Source organism: Ornithodoros turicata, chromosome 3 (genome assembly GCF_037126465.1).
Source record: "Ornithodoros turicata isolate Travis chromosome 3, ASM3712646v1, whole genome shotgun sequence".
Lineage (NCBI taxonomy): Eukaryota > Metazoa > Arthropoda > Arachnida > Ixodida > Argasidae > Ornithodoros > Ornithodoros turicata.
Window position 1 is genome coordinate 10,290,209 of NC_088203.1, and position 15,304 is coordinate 10,305,512.

Sequence of the window (15,304 nt, forward strand, 5' to 3'; positions counted from 1 at the left end):
TTGCTCGTTTCGTTAGCCTGAACGACTCGTTCAGTCCACTCGTGTCGTTAGGTTGAACGTGCAAAGCGATTAAGCCCCCAGGGCAGATAACGATATCACTTGAGATAATGGTTGGCTAGGAGCGTGTTATGCGGTGAAGTTCATTTTTAAGCGTGTACCGTCTTGTCAAAAAGGCAAAACGAGTGAAGGCGGGGACGCTTCCTGCTCTAGACGCACATTTCGAGCGCGCTTCTTCACGAAACTTATGCAGGCGTGGCTAAAGCATATTCGACTATTTCTGTTGCGGTACTGCGTAAATTTTTTGTTGGGCCTACGGTTATTCGTGGAGGACATCCATATTTCTGTAAGAAAGTTTGCAGTTCAATTTTCAAAGTCTAATTGAAAAAATTAATTTGCCGTGATTGAAAATTGTCCAAACATTCCTCAATGGTCACGAAAACATCCAGAAGGTAACTGCCGAAAATCCCAGAATGCTCCGACGAGTATACGTCGGCAGTTAGAATTTATCACATTAGGAGAATCACCCTAATTACTCTCATAGTATTTCAGCATTTGATTGTCACTTCCGTGAAAACGGTTTCTGCCAGCGTACTAGAGCTTTCAAGCATAGAGTGGAAGCTGCGATCATCCTCGATACTCCTACAGTAATTGGTACGCTTCAATTTAATCCACCTTTGAAGTGACCGTTCGACACTGGTGAAAAGGCGATGCGATGACTTGGGAGTCACCTTCGTCATCCTCGTCGTCACTTTGCCCGTGATGAGTTGACGTTCCGGGAGGCGTTGCGCGCACGAAAGAAGCTCTTCGCCACTTCGCCACGATGGACTTTGCACTCTGTATACCGCGGATGTCTTCTTCCACGTTTCTAAAGGACCATATATCCGTATCCATCATGTTCGGCACCGAGTTTTCGTAGCAAGCAATGTTAGCGTTAGTTTCTCAGTTGGCGTGATGGCTGTAAGCGTGGAAACTCTGCCCACACATTATGCAAAGGGCGCAGACATCGCCGCAAGACAGACAGCACCGAAGGGGCTGCGGGAATACTTTCGTGGACTATATAGTGCCTATGCTACTGCGAAATGGACAATCAACATTCCTTTTCTTCACCTTGCGGCTCCAATTCAAAGGCGAATTACAGCTCATTTGGATATCTGGCAAGTGATTGTCAGAGACCTTGTCGGCGGAGCCGTGGTGGGCGTTCCGGTGAGCACCCTACACCGTTAAAACAGAACGCCGAGCATTCAAAATGATGTGATTCTGTACACTCTAAATCCGGCACCCGATATGTACCGCATGAAAGAGGACCCGCACCTTGGCCAAGCGGTACACATATGAGGTACTAGTCCTCAATCAGCAGGTACAGTTCGCGACCACTGCGAAATTCAAGCGGTACAAGGGCTTCGACACCCCATGCGTACCGGCTATAGGTACCTTCTTAAGCGCGGTCCAGGCAGCTGCAAGGGGACGAAAGTCGCGAGTTCCCTTGCCGACTAAAGTGAGGCGCTGCGATCTTTTCGCGTCATCAACCGTCACGAGCCCATTGGCTCCTGAGGCCGCTCCCCGGTATGTGAGCGCTCATTGGTTGGTTTGAAATTATGAAATTTCCTTGGCGTGCTCAAGCCGATGACGCCGTGTTGGTTGGCGCTGCCGGAGCAACTCGCTGTAAAGTTTCAAAACATGGTGGGTGCAGCATGGACGCCAGCAAAGCATCTATGCCGGTACCGCTTTGGATGATGTTTAGTGTCCTTCTCTAACATTTTGCGTATACCGACTCTGAAAACCTCGATGGCTGATGGATAGTTCCTCAAGTCAATTCAGTGATAGACAAGTGGAAGGCAGATCTGCTTCGCTTGCTTGGTGCGACAACGATTCAAAAAGGGCCAGTACTGCGTTTTTCCACTACCCTCTCGATGACAGGGAAGTCACTTCCTATTCCATTCTGCCGCTTAGCATGGCATACTACCACACCTGTGGCATATACGCAGAATTTTGGCAGGTAGAGTTTTTGGTTTTCACGTTTCTGAGCCCCCCTTTAGTTCAGGTATAAGCACTCAACTCATACGTCAGCTTCAGAACAGCACCTGCACGGATACAGTAGAATGGATAAGCCACTCAGAGCGGTATATATAGAGCATCATCTTTCGGGGTAGCAGCTGCACAAGTTCCTTTGTGACGGGTCAACCAGACGCCTACACAAGCAGCAAAGGGATATGGACACGTTCTCTGTCATGCCGGACCTCTGAATGTGTGTGCGCGTGCAGCCAATATACTGTTGTTCGACTGTGAAATCTTCCACGTGAGACATCAGCTATCAGTGAATGCAAAGTTGCTTCGGCATATCGTTCGGACTTCGGAAACAATGTTCACATCATGTTCGTGTTTTGCACAGCTATACAGCAGACTACAGCTCGTGATTTGGAAATACCTATCACGAAAAATAAAGCACTTTGTGTAACAGAAACAGCCAACGCTTCCGCGTTTTGTTATTTATTTCACTGGACGGGACCATCATGAACCGCCAAAGCGGGAGATATAGAGAGAACAGATGAGAAAGGATAAGCACTGCCAGCGTCAAGGGTCAGCCAGGAAAAAAAAAAAGAAAAGGAAAAAGAAAAGCAAAAAGCTACTCAAGCGTCGACCAACGATTGGCCCAACGCTAGAGTTCACGTGAGTTTTTCTCAGTGTTGTACGTAGCGCCGCTACTAGTAACGGCGCCACCGTATCCGTTACTTCTTTCGGTAGCGGAGTAGAGATCGCGCTACTTTTTTAAACTGGTAACGAAAGAAGTACTTCCGCTTCAAATTTGCGGTAGCGCAATCTTTGAGATTGCAGAGGCCGTTATCTTACAAAGAGGTCGTGTCCTCCACGTGTTCCCTATTTGGGATGAACCTTCTTGAAGATTTGGTGCATTGTCGGAGTTGTCTGCAAACTGACGTCACTCCATTCTGGAGCCGTCCTCGCTAGCTATGAGTCATGACATTGCACCACGTACGCTCAGGTGCTTGACAGTTGCCATTTCTTGTCCGCTGCAATGGAGGGACCATGGCCTCCTACAGCACGAAACAGTAGCGCGGCGTTCAGATATCTACTATGTGCCTCGGTGGGAAAGCTTTATCAGTGCGTCAAGGAAGTCAACGTCCAATTTGAAAAAGCACACCATGGTATGTTTACTAACTTCTCGTTCCGGGCAATCCGAGTTCTTTTTATGACAAAGCTGCTGAGCCTTTTATCGGTAGACTTGCGTTGTGCTTTATTTGCTTTAGAGGAAGAGAAAAAGATATGCAGGATATCGAGTAGGCCTTAGTAAATCTGTAAAAAAACGGTTTTCAAAATTTTAGCCTTCATGCAACCTACGTGTAACCTCCATTGGACGTCGATTTATTATTTTGAGATTTTGTTTTATTTTATTATTTTAAGACGTTTGAAGTACGTCATCAACGATACTGTTTGTTTCTTTCCTAAAAAGTAGCGCATGAAGTATCGCGTTACTTTTTACGGGTAACGGTAGCGGTATTCCGCTACTTTTAGGTATATGTAACGGTATCGGGATTTCGTTACTTTTTGCTCAGGTAGCGCGTATCGGTATTGCGCTACCTTTTTCGGGTAGCGGGTACAACACTGGTTTTTCTCCACAATAGAAACATACTACACGTTCATCCCCCCTGGCAGCTGTACCTCATGTGTACTGAGAGTTTCCGGGGCATGAGTACGAACGCCTTCTCACGACCTACATGCCCTGCAAAAATATTTGATGTGATTCCGAAAACCAGGCAATAAATTCACTTATGCGGCAGTGCCGTAATGGGTATGCACTATCATTCTATCGAAGAAGTGCAATAGCTATAGAACCCGTGACCGTGAGGGATCGCACGTTTGGGAAGAACGCGTTTCTTGCAACTGCTGGCAAATCACTTTGTTTTGAAACGTCGGTGAGCGAGGACGAGTCTGCTCGCGGTCTCTGAAGAAACTAGTCGACTCACGCACGACTCATTTTCGTTCATCTTCGCTCTGATTCCCAGTGGTCCTGATCACCGGCAGGCTGGACACAACGACGGAGACAACGAGCTTTGCGCTTCATGCACGAACGTTGATGCGTTAATGAGAGAAGCCTGCACTTCATACCTGGATTACACAAGCAAATAGGCATGTTTCTCAGCCAAGCTATTTCGGTTGCTGGATTTTTTACATTGTAGTTTCTCCTAGGTTAAAGGTCAGCTCCGGAGATAACTTGACTTCTTGAAACTGTAACAATATTCTGGAAGCCCATATCGAATTGTGTCTGAAACCACCCTTCATTTCCACAAAACAGTCCCATGTTTTAAATAATCGTAAATTAACCATTTCGAAACAGACATGGGGGCCGCCATTTTTATGACGGCAGCTGTTCACGCGGTGCATACCGCCCAAGCAGCACAATGCACTGAAAGTCGAGTGCAGTGGGGGTGGTCGGTATGTGTCTTTTATCAATGCTCTTTAATTTCACGGGACTGTTCAAGGCCTTCCACCTACCCGTCCACCCCCATTGCACTCGACTTTCAGTACATTGTGCTGCTTGGGCGCCGGAAGGAGGAGGGGGGGGGGAGTGTCGTTGGGAGGAACCCGAGAGGTCTGCCTGCCTGATTAGGCGACATGTTTCTCGGGAAGGGAAAGGTGGTGGAGTGGAAAGGGTGAAGTGGAAGACCGAGCGGAATCCGCTCGGGGGGAGGATAGCTGCGTCCATGGGCCGACTTCAGGGGAACTGTGCCTATTACACGCCTGAGGGAAACCCAGGAAAAACCCCAGACGGCACAGCCGGCCCGCGGATTCGAACCGCGGACCTCCCAGTCTCCAAGCGCACGCGTTACCGCTTCGGCGCCGACGTAAGTGATATCAGTGTTCTACAAGACTTCCCTCCCTCTCTAGGTCTGCTCTATCGACGTAGGCTTCTCGAAGGCACCGTTTTTTTTTTCTGCCAATGCCAAAACACGCTGTTGATATCACTTGTGCAGTTACGATTCGTGCAATTATGCTGTTGCGTTCCGACCAGCGGCAAACTGGCTAAGAACGCAATGAACGTCACGTATATCGTCAACCCAACTGTTCTACACCTACATACGATATTTTTATTCGCATTGTAGGTATCTTTGATAAAGTAAGTCAATTTATTGACTTCACTCTTAGTTACGGCTCACCACTGCTGCATCACTTGCGCATATCCGTCTCTCGAATACGTGGAGTTTGACGTTACAGGAACAGTAATTACACCGCTTGGCATTATAATCGGGTGAACGAGTTGGTGTTTGGCACGTTATCGTATACACACTGCAGGTACGTACGTAAGAAATAGGCGTAAATGACAACCTTAGTGCAGATTCGCGATAAACTTATTTGCCGAAATTTTACACTGTCTTTTCTTAATTACGTTATGTTTTGCATTCCGAAACTAGACCGTCACTGCAGTGCAGCGCTGGGGATTGTACTACAGCACGTTTCCCAGCCAATATTTCAATAAGAAACGACTTGAGGTTAACAACAACCATGTATATAATATCCCGTACTGCGTTCTGGACAAAAATTGTTCCATAAAGAACGGTCCGGGAAAAGATATACTCGCATGGCAGAAAGAGATCGTTCTGTAGAATCACAGCCGTTGTTTTAGATGTCAAGCATCGCCTTAGAAAGAGTCTTTTAGTAAACGACAGCGGTGCTTTGCCTCGCAAATATGGACACACCGAAGCAGCCCAAATAATTACTTCAAGCAATTAGATCACACTCGTTAGGACAGTTAATCAGGTAGTGATGTAAGCTTAATCAATTAAGTTACTTAGAAAGTGGTAACACCTCCTTGAGACACAGGACTTATCTCTTTTTGGAGTACAGCCCTTCTATGTTTGTTTGCTTCTTCCTTTATTTGTTCTGATTATTTGCATGGCGCGGTTGTGCCAAACTGAATGTCCTTCTCCAGCACTCACATGCTTTTGTTGAATACAACTGCAGCGTGAGAAAAGCTGCTTGGGGATGGGGTCCTGCTATCCAGTGCTGACTTTGTCATGCTTGTTATGTGGAGCATGTTCCAAAAAAATGCAGCTCCACGTATGGTCTTCAAATTGCAACATGACTATTTGGAGCTTGAAACAGTTGATTTTGTCATTTTGGCCGTCGTGTACCCAGTCTGTGAAACGCAAACAAAAAAGTTTAACACGATATGCTTTTGTAATGAAGATCACTGATGATGAGTAAAGAAAATATACGAGTTCAAGTTTATTCAATATTTTATATCATTCATTATATTATTCAACATTTTATGTCAAGTTTATACAACATTAAGTTTATTCAAGTTCAAGATTTATTTCTTGCGCTTATGCGTTTCAGGATACAGTGAACGTGCAGGGAGGCCGCAAAAGACTACATTTATTGTTTTGTGACCTTGCTACAATGGCAATATATATTTTAGGAATGACAATGGTCAGGTACATTCTCTAAATTTGTAGCACTCAATTTTAGGTTGGAATGAGCAATGAATAGCAACTTCCCTCCTGATATTTTCTCATATATGCTAAATTTTAAATTTAATGTGATCGAATATGTGATATAATAATAATATATAGGAATATAATATGTGATAAATGAATGTGATCAACAGTAGATGTAAACAACATGAGTAGCCAGAGAAGTGCATTCTCAATAAATAATTTTCTTCTTATAGCGTATAGGTGCATGCCTATTAACTGAAACAATTATCACAGTTCCCTGACAAGTTTTAATTTCTGAGAGTGTACTGTAGAGGCTGCTTAGATCTACAACAGTTCATACAAGGCATTATATACTGTGAATGCCTTTAAAAATCCCATGTGACACATATGCCTTTACTTTCTGGAGGTGCTGTGGTAGTCAAAGTTTGTGGGCATTACGCAGGTTCTGCACCCATTTCTTGAGTATGCCGAGGCAGCTGTGAAGTAACCTGCATTGATGATGATTATTCCAATTTTTATGGTGCATCAACAACAAAGGAAATAATACATCAGAACATTGGTTTGGGTGCAACCAGTTATAAATGAATATGTTGTTTAATAAATGCATTGGACAAATGTTAAAACACCAGTTTAAAACCGTGTCTTCCCATTTCGCCTATTCCCATTTTGCCTAATGCTTCTTAGCAGATTATCTCGCCATCCCTTATTAGCAGGTTCACCGACCTCGAACTGCAGGGGGTCCCATTTGGCCTAATGTATGCTGCAGACAGTCCCACTTCGCCTACTAATCCGTGTTACCTAAGAAAGAAGGCAGTCCTCTGGCATGCTGCCAAAAGTCAATTTCGGATCTTCATATAACTTTACATGCAACCTTGTTGGTTTCACTGAAGCATGAGGTCTGTATCTATAATTCATATTACACTAGGGTTTCTTCCCTCATCTGTTGGTTCACAAATATAGACTGTGCAAGAGTGAAAACATAGTTTTCATTTACATTTTTTTTTAAATTAAAATGGCAGCTTTGTTTTCTGCACTTCAAAATTCTTCCAAATTTGCAGCTCTACTCAATATGCATTAGATGTCCCACCCCAGGCAGCACATACATCGGGCCGATATCGGCAGCAAGTTGGGCATCTCGGCCCAACATATCCCTGACACTGCCAACTTGTGACCGATGTACGACAGAAGTTGGCAGTGTCGGCTCGATGTTGATGGTAAATGCGACATCAAGCCGACACTGCCAACTTGGGACCGATATCACGCTGAAGTTGGCAATGTCGGCTCGGTGTTGACCGAAACAAGCGATATATCTAGCCGACACTGCCAACTTGCGACCGATATCACGCTGAAGTTGGCAATGTCGGCTCGGTGTTGACCGAAACAAGCGACATGTAGCCGACAATGCCAACTTGCGACCGATATCACGCTGAAGTTGGCAATGTCGGCTCGGTGTTGACCGAAACAAGCGACATGTAGCCGACAATGCCAACTTGCGACCGATATCACGCTGAAGTTGGCAATGTCGGCTCGGTGTTGACCGAAACAAGCGACATGTAGCCGACAATGCCAACTTGCGACCGATATCACTTTGAAGTTGGCAATGTCGGCTCGATGTTGACCGACACCAGCAAGATGACGCTGACAATGTCAACTTACGATTAACACCCCACAGAGATTGGCAATGTCGGCTTGATGATCATAGAAACCAGAAACATGACGCCGACATTGCCAACTTTCGACCAACATATATATCCCACTGAAGTTGGCAATGTCGGCTCGATGTTGACCGAAGCCAACAGACATGACGCTGACACTGGCTTTCCATGGACTTACTTGGTGTCTCGCGCGAAAAGCAAGTAGGAAACACATTCGTTACGTTGATGTCGAGTTAATATTCGAAGCAATTCCTCACTTGAGCCTTGTTTCTATTCTTGAGTGAATTAAACTCGGACACGTCACCTCCACCATTTTGATTCCGAGACGAGCAGGGCTCTTGAATTTGCGGAAGCACGTAAGAGTGAAGAAAAAACGGGTAGGAACACTTTATTACCATTAAGATGAACAAGGCTTTCGTGCAGAGTCTGCACTTCATCAGGTTAAAGAGTAGCCGTACAACCGGACGTATATATACCAGTAGAAAGGGAGGGAGAAAGGGAAATAGACAAGCAAAAACACAACCGAAGACACTTATCTAGCTGAGAGAGTTGAAAAAACAATCAGTAAAATAAGTAGCAGACCGGACAAGACCAAAAAATATAGCCCAGGGTCATGTGTCACAGACACATAACAGGGGAAAGTTCACAGCGCGGACAGCCGAAAAACGCAAGGCGACCCTTCCGATGCTCCCTGTAACAAGGAGTTTCGAGGAAGGCTCAAGGTCGCTCCGCGGTCCCCAGCCGGCCGCGCTGCCACCCCGCCGGCGAACACATCCACCCCCAACAACCACACTTCCTGGATAACGGAAGGACGACACACTTGAAGCATAATTAAAAGTTGAACAACTGTAACGGGCCAGCGTATATGTTTAACCCGTGTGGCTGAAGGGAGCAAAATTTAGAGATCAGGTAGGATTCGCGATTTTTTCGTTTTATGTCATTTGTATATCCGGATTCAAGGAGTACAATTGATAGATGAGTATTAAAGTCATGTCCCGATGCATTAAAGTGTACAGAGACAGGGGTGGGGCGATTATTAATTATGTCAGATTTGTGGCCATAAAATCTTTCTCGCATGGAATTTGATGTTTCACCAATATATTGGACGTTGCATTTTTTGCACATAATCAAATAGCATAAATTAAATGAATTGCAATGTAAAGAGTGTCGTATCTTGAATGTGAAGGAATTAGCGTTACTAGAGATATATGTACATGGGTTTATGAAATGACATGTTTGACAACGTGTTTTATTGCAAGGAGAGCAACCGGGTTGCTGTCGCACTAAGCGGGAGGATGTGAGGATGTTGCGAATACTGCGAGATCTGCGGAAAGTTACAACTGGAGCAGTTGGGAAAATATCTTTAAGTTTTTCATCGCTGTGCAATATGTTCAGATGACGTTCAAAAATGGATCTAGCGTTGTTCAATGTTTTGTTGTAGACGGTGACGAAAGCGATATCATCGCGCTGTTTTATAGGCTGATGGGAGAGCAATGTATCTCTCTGCAAAAAACTACATTTTAATCGAGCGTTCTCTATCAGTTTCGGCGGATAATTGCGTTTCTGAAAGTCAACTGACATTTCTCTAGCGCGTTCAAGAAAATCATTGTCGTTAGAGCATATGCGCTTAAGGCGTGTAAATTGGCCGTACGGTATATTCCTTTTTTGGAAATTTGGGTGATGGCTTTGGAAGTGTAGGTATTGACGTTTATCAGTTGGCTTCTTGTAGAGGTCGGTAATAAGTTTCCCAGATTGTATAGATATATTAACGTCGAGGAAATTTACCGAGGTATTAGAATGGTTACAAGAGAATTTGATTGTATCGTGAACCGAGTTAAAATGTTCAAAAAACGAGCGCAGCGAATCTTCATCGCTAGACCAAATAACAAAAATGTCATCGATGTATCTAAGAAAAACTAGAGGTTTCGTCGGAAAAGAGTCCAGTGCTTTCTGTTCGAATCGCCCCATAAAAATATTTGCATAGTTCGGGGATACACGTGATCCCATAGCTGCACCTTGCACTTGGACAAAATGGTTGTCATTAAAAGTAAAGTTATTATATTGGAGAACGAGTTGAAGAAGGTCAATAATGGCGGAAGTTTGGAGGATCTCAGAAGGGAAGGAAGAGAGGTAAGATTCCACGGCGCCAAGACCTTCGTCATGTGGTATATTGGTGTATAGCGATGCAACGTCCATGGTAACGAGAGTCATGTTACTAAAATCCATAAATTGGTCGTTTAACGAGTTAATTTTGACTAGGAAATCATTGGTGTCCTTGACGTATGATGGAAGAAGCAACGGAATGTGTTTATGCAGTGGTCAACAAGAAGGGATATGTTTTCAGTCGGTGTGTTGATGCCTGAAATTATCGGTCGGCCAGGGTTGTTCTCTTTATGTACTTTGATGAGGAGGTAGAAGGAACCAGGTGTGGAGTTCTTTGGTTTGATGAAGTCTGCAATGTTGCGTGGAATCAGGTTTTTGTCAAGGAGCTCGGTAATACTTTTGTTGATAATTTTACAAAACGATGCCGTAGGGTCATGATCAAGGGGTCTGTAAAACGAAGGGTTAACCAGGTGCTTGTTAGCCTCACTAATGTAGTCTGAGGTATTCATAACAACGATGCCGCCGCCTTTGTCAGCGGGCCTAATAATGATATCATTCCGAGATTTAAGATTTTTCAATGCAATTCTTTCTGATTTTGACAAATTGCAACTTATGTTGTTACTTGAAGACGTTAGTGTGCGTTTCATGTCATTAAAGACTGCTTTGATGTAATTATCAATTTGATGGCTAGTTTTGGAAGGGTCCGGGGTCCAAATGGAAGGTTTTTTGAAAAGAGGTCGACCTATCTGTTCGTTACCGTGAAAGAATGTTCGTAGGTGCATTCTTCTGCCTAAATTTTGTAGATCGTTAAGAATATCAAACTGTGTTCAATCTGTCTAGCTCCACTTTAGACCAAACAGAAATCAATGTACTCTCTAAAGGATTAAGCTTCGTCCCTACCCCGCCAACAATTGATGAGTTTGATATTCTTAACGATCTACAAAATTTAGGCAGAAGAATGCACCTACGAACATTCTTTCACGGTAACGAACAGATAGGTCGACCTCTTTTCAAAAAACCTTCCATTTGGACCCCGGACCCTTCCAAAACTAGCCATCAAATTGATAATTACATCAAAGCAGTCTTTAATGACATGAAACGCACACTAACGTCTTCAAGTAACAACATAAGTTGCAATTTGTCAAAATCAGAAAGAATTGCATTGAAAAATCTTAAATCTCGGAATGATATCATTATTAGGCCCGCTGACAAAGGCGGCGGCATCGTTGTTATGAATACCTCAGACTACATTAGTGAGGCTAACGAGCACCTGGTTAACCCTTCGTTTTACAGACCCCTTGATCATGACCCTACGGCATCGTTTTGTAAAATTATCAACAAAAGTATTACCGAGCTCCTTGACAAAAACCTGATTCCACGCAACATTGCAGACTTCATCAAACCAAAGAACTCCACACCTGGTTCCTTCTACCTCCTCATCAAAGTACATAAAGAGAACAACCCTGGCCGACCGATAATTTCAGGCATCAACACACCGACTGAAAACATATCCCTTCTTGTTGACCACTGCATAAAACACATTCCGTTGCTTCTTCCATCATACGTCAAGGACACCAATGATTTCCTAGTCAAAATTAACTCGTTAAACGACCAATTTATGGATTTTAGTAACATGACTCTCGTTACCATGGACGTTGCATCGCTATACACCAATATACCACATGACGAAGGTCTTGGCGCCGTGGAATCTTACCTCTCTTCCTTCCCTTCTGAGATCCTCCAAACTTCCGCCATTATTGACCTTCTTCAACTCGTTCTCCAATATAATAACTTTACTTTTAATGACAACCATTTTGTCCAAGTGCAAGGTGCAGCTATGGGATCACGTGTATCCCCGAACTATGCAAATATTTTTATGGGGCGATTCGAACAGAAAGCACTGGACTCTTTTCCGACGAAACCTCTAGTTTTTCTTAGATACATCGATGACATTTTTGTTATTTGGTCTAGCGATGAAGATTCGCTGCGCTCGTTTTTTGAACATTTTAACTCGGTTCACGATACAATCAAATTCTCTTGTAACCATTCTAATACCTCGGTAAATTTCCTCGACGTTAATATATCTATACAATCTGGGAAACTTATTACCGACCTCTACAAGAAGCCAACTGATAAACGTCAATACCTACACTTCCAAAGCCATCACCCAAATTTCCAAAAAAGGAATATACCGTACGGCCAATTTACACGCCTTAAGCGCATATGCTCTAACGACAATGATTTTCTTGAACGCGCTAGAGAAATGTCAGTTGACTTTCAGAAACGCAATTATCCGCCGAAACTGATAGAGAACGCTCGATTAAAATGTAGTTTTTTGCAGAGAGATACATTGCTCTCCCATCAGCCTATAAAACAGCGCGATGATATCGCTTTCGTCACCGTCTACAACAAAACATTGAACAACGCTAGATCCATTTTTGAACGTCATCTGAACATATTGCACAGCGATGAAAAACTTAAAGATATTTTCCCAACTGCTCCAGTTGTAACTTTCCGCAGATCTCGCAGTATTCGCAACATCCTCACATCCTCCCGCTTAGTGCGACAGCAACCCGGTTGCTCTCCTTGCAATAAAACACGTTGTCAAACATGTCATTTCATAAACCCATGTACATATATCTCTAGTAACGCTAATTCCTTCACATTCAAGATACGACACTCTTTACATTGCAATTCATTTAATTTATGCTATTTGATTATGTGCAAAAAATGCAACGTCCAATATATTGGTGAAACATCAAATTCCATGCGAGAAAGATTTTATGGCCACAAATCTGACATAATTAATAATCGCCCCACCCCTGTCTCTGTACACTTTAATGCATCGGGACATGACTTTAATACTCATCTATCAATTGTACTCCTTGAATCCGGATATACAAATGACATAAAACGAAAAAATCGCGAATCCTACCTGATCTCTAAATTTTGCTCCCTTCAGCCACACGGGTTAAACATATACGCTGGCCCGTTACAGTTGTTCAACTTTTAATTATGCTTCAAGTGTGTCGTCCTTCCGTTATCCAGGAAGTGTGGTTGTTGGGGGTGGATGTGTTCGCCGGCGGGGTGGCAGCGCGGCCGGCTGGGGCGTGTCTTCCCATTTCGCCTATTCCCATTTTGCCTAATGCTTCTTAGCAGATTATCTCGCCATCCCTTAGCAGGTTCACCGACCTCGAACTGCAGGGGGTCCCATTTGGCCTAATGTATGCTGCAGACATGCAGTCCCACTTCGCCTACTAATCCGTGTTACCTAAGAAAGAAGGCGGTCCTCTGGCATGCTGCCAAAAGTCAATTTCGGATCTTCATATAACTTTACATGCAACCTTGTTGGTTTCACTGAAGCATGAGGTCTGTATCTATAATTCATATTACACTAGGGTTTCTTCCCTCATCTGTTGGTTCACAAATATAGACTGTGCAAGAGTGAAAACATAGTTTTCATTTACATTTTTTTAAAAATTAAAATGGCAGCTTTGTTTTCTGCACTTCAAAATTCTTCCAAATTTGCAGCTCTACTCAATATGCATTAGATGTCCCACCCCAGGCAGCACATACATCGGGCCGATATCGGCAGCAAGTTGGGCATCTCGGCCCAACATATCCCTGACACTGCCAACTTGTGACCGATGTACGACAGAAGTTGGCAGTGTCGGCTCGATGTTGATGGTAAATGCGACATCAAGCCGACACTGCCAACTTGGGACCGATATCGCGCTGAAGTTGGCAATGTCGGCTCGGTGTTGACCGAAACAAGCGATATATCTAGCCGACACTGCCAACTTGCGACCGATATCACGCTGAAGTTGGCAATGTCGGCTCGGTGTTGACCGAAACAAGCGACATGTAGCCGACAATGCCAACTTGCGACCGATATCACTTTGAAGTTGGCAATGTCGGCTCGATGTTGACCGACACCAGCAAGATGACGCTGACAATGTCAACTTACGATTAACACCCCACAGAGATTGGCAATGTCGGCTTGATGATCATAGAAACCAGAAACATGACGCCGACATTGCCAACTTTCGACCAACATATATATCCCACTGAAGTTGGCAATTTAAAACATGGTTTACAATCCCTGTATCTTCTAAAAATTAAAAAGATTAAAAACTATTCTAAAAAGAATATGGGGAACTCTTCTAAAAAGAATTATAATCTCTAATATTATATTGCTGGGTGAAGGAGCCTAAAGTGTAAGGTGTGTCTCTGATGTGAACATGTAAGAAAATATGCAAAACTGAGAGAGTCTAACCACAGTGCGTGCACTGAGGTTGTTCCTTCCTGTAAAGTAGAAACCAGTGGATGAGGAACGTGATACTTACCTGTACACCCAGCCGTATCACACTGCACAGATTATTCACTGGGTAGCCCTCATGACGAAACCTGTATTGAGAGACCACTTTTGCCTTAAAAACTGCTACAAATAGCACTACACGCTACAAATTATTACTATCGTAACAAGCCTACGGTACAGCTCAGACACAAAGGCGTTATTCAGGTCGCGCCACACCACCGTTACGTAGGATTCTTTGTCACAAATCAAACCAAGGCACAAAACAATACCAATACAGGAAAAAGGTGACAATCGTGGTCTCATTATGACGTAATACCGAACTTGTGCGTGAAGGTAATTCAAAGAAAGGAATGTGGCACTTGCTTCCGCAGAGAACACCGTGTACCATGCTAGCAATGCATGCAAAAAAGCGCTCGAGTGCTCGCACATATATTGATAACAACACTACCTGTGTAGTGTAACGTGTTCTTTCAAGCATATTATGCACTCAAACTGTATTTGCCGCCGGGTAAAATGCAAGTGTGCTCGATTGAACGTCGGCAGAGCGATCAAGCAACCTGCATCCAGTGCTCGTTTTGGGCAAAAAAACACTTCATAATGGTCAACTAAATATACAGAATGTACGCCTATTTATTCCTCGATAAAGAGTGGCTCACCTGTATAAATTTAGGCCCTGTAACCTTGCCAGTACAGTTGGTACGACCGTAATTGCAACAAGTTGCCATGATCGCTGCCGCGACTGTTGTGGGTACAGTAAGGTGGCGGCCGGTTTCTTC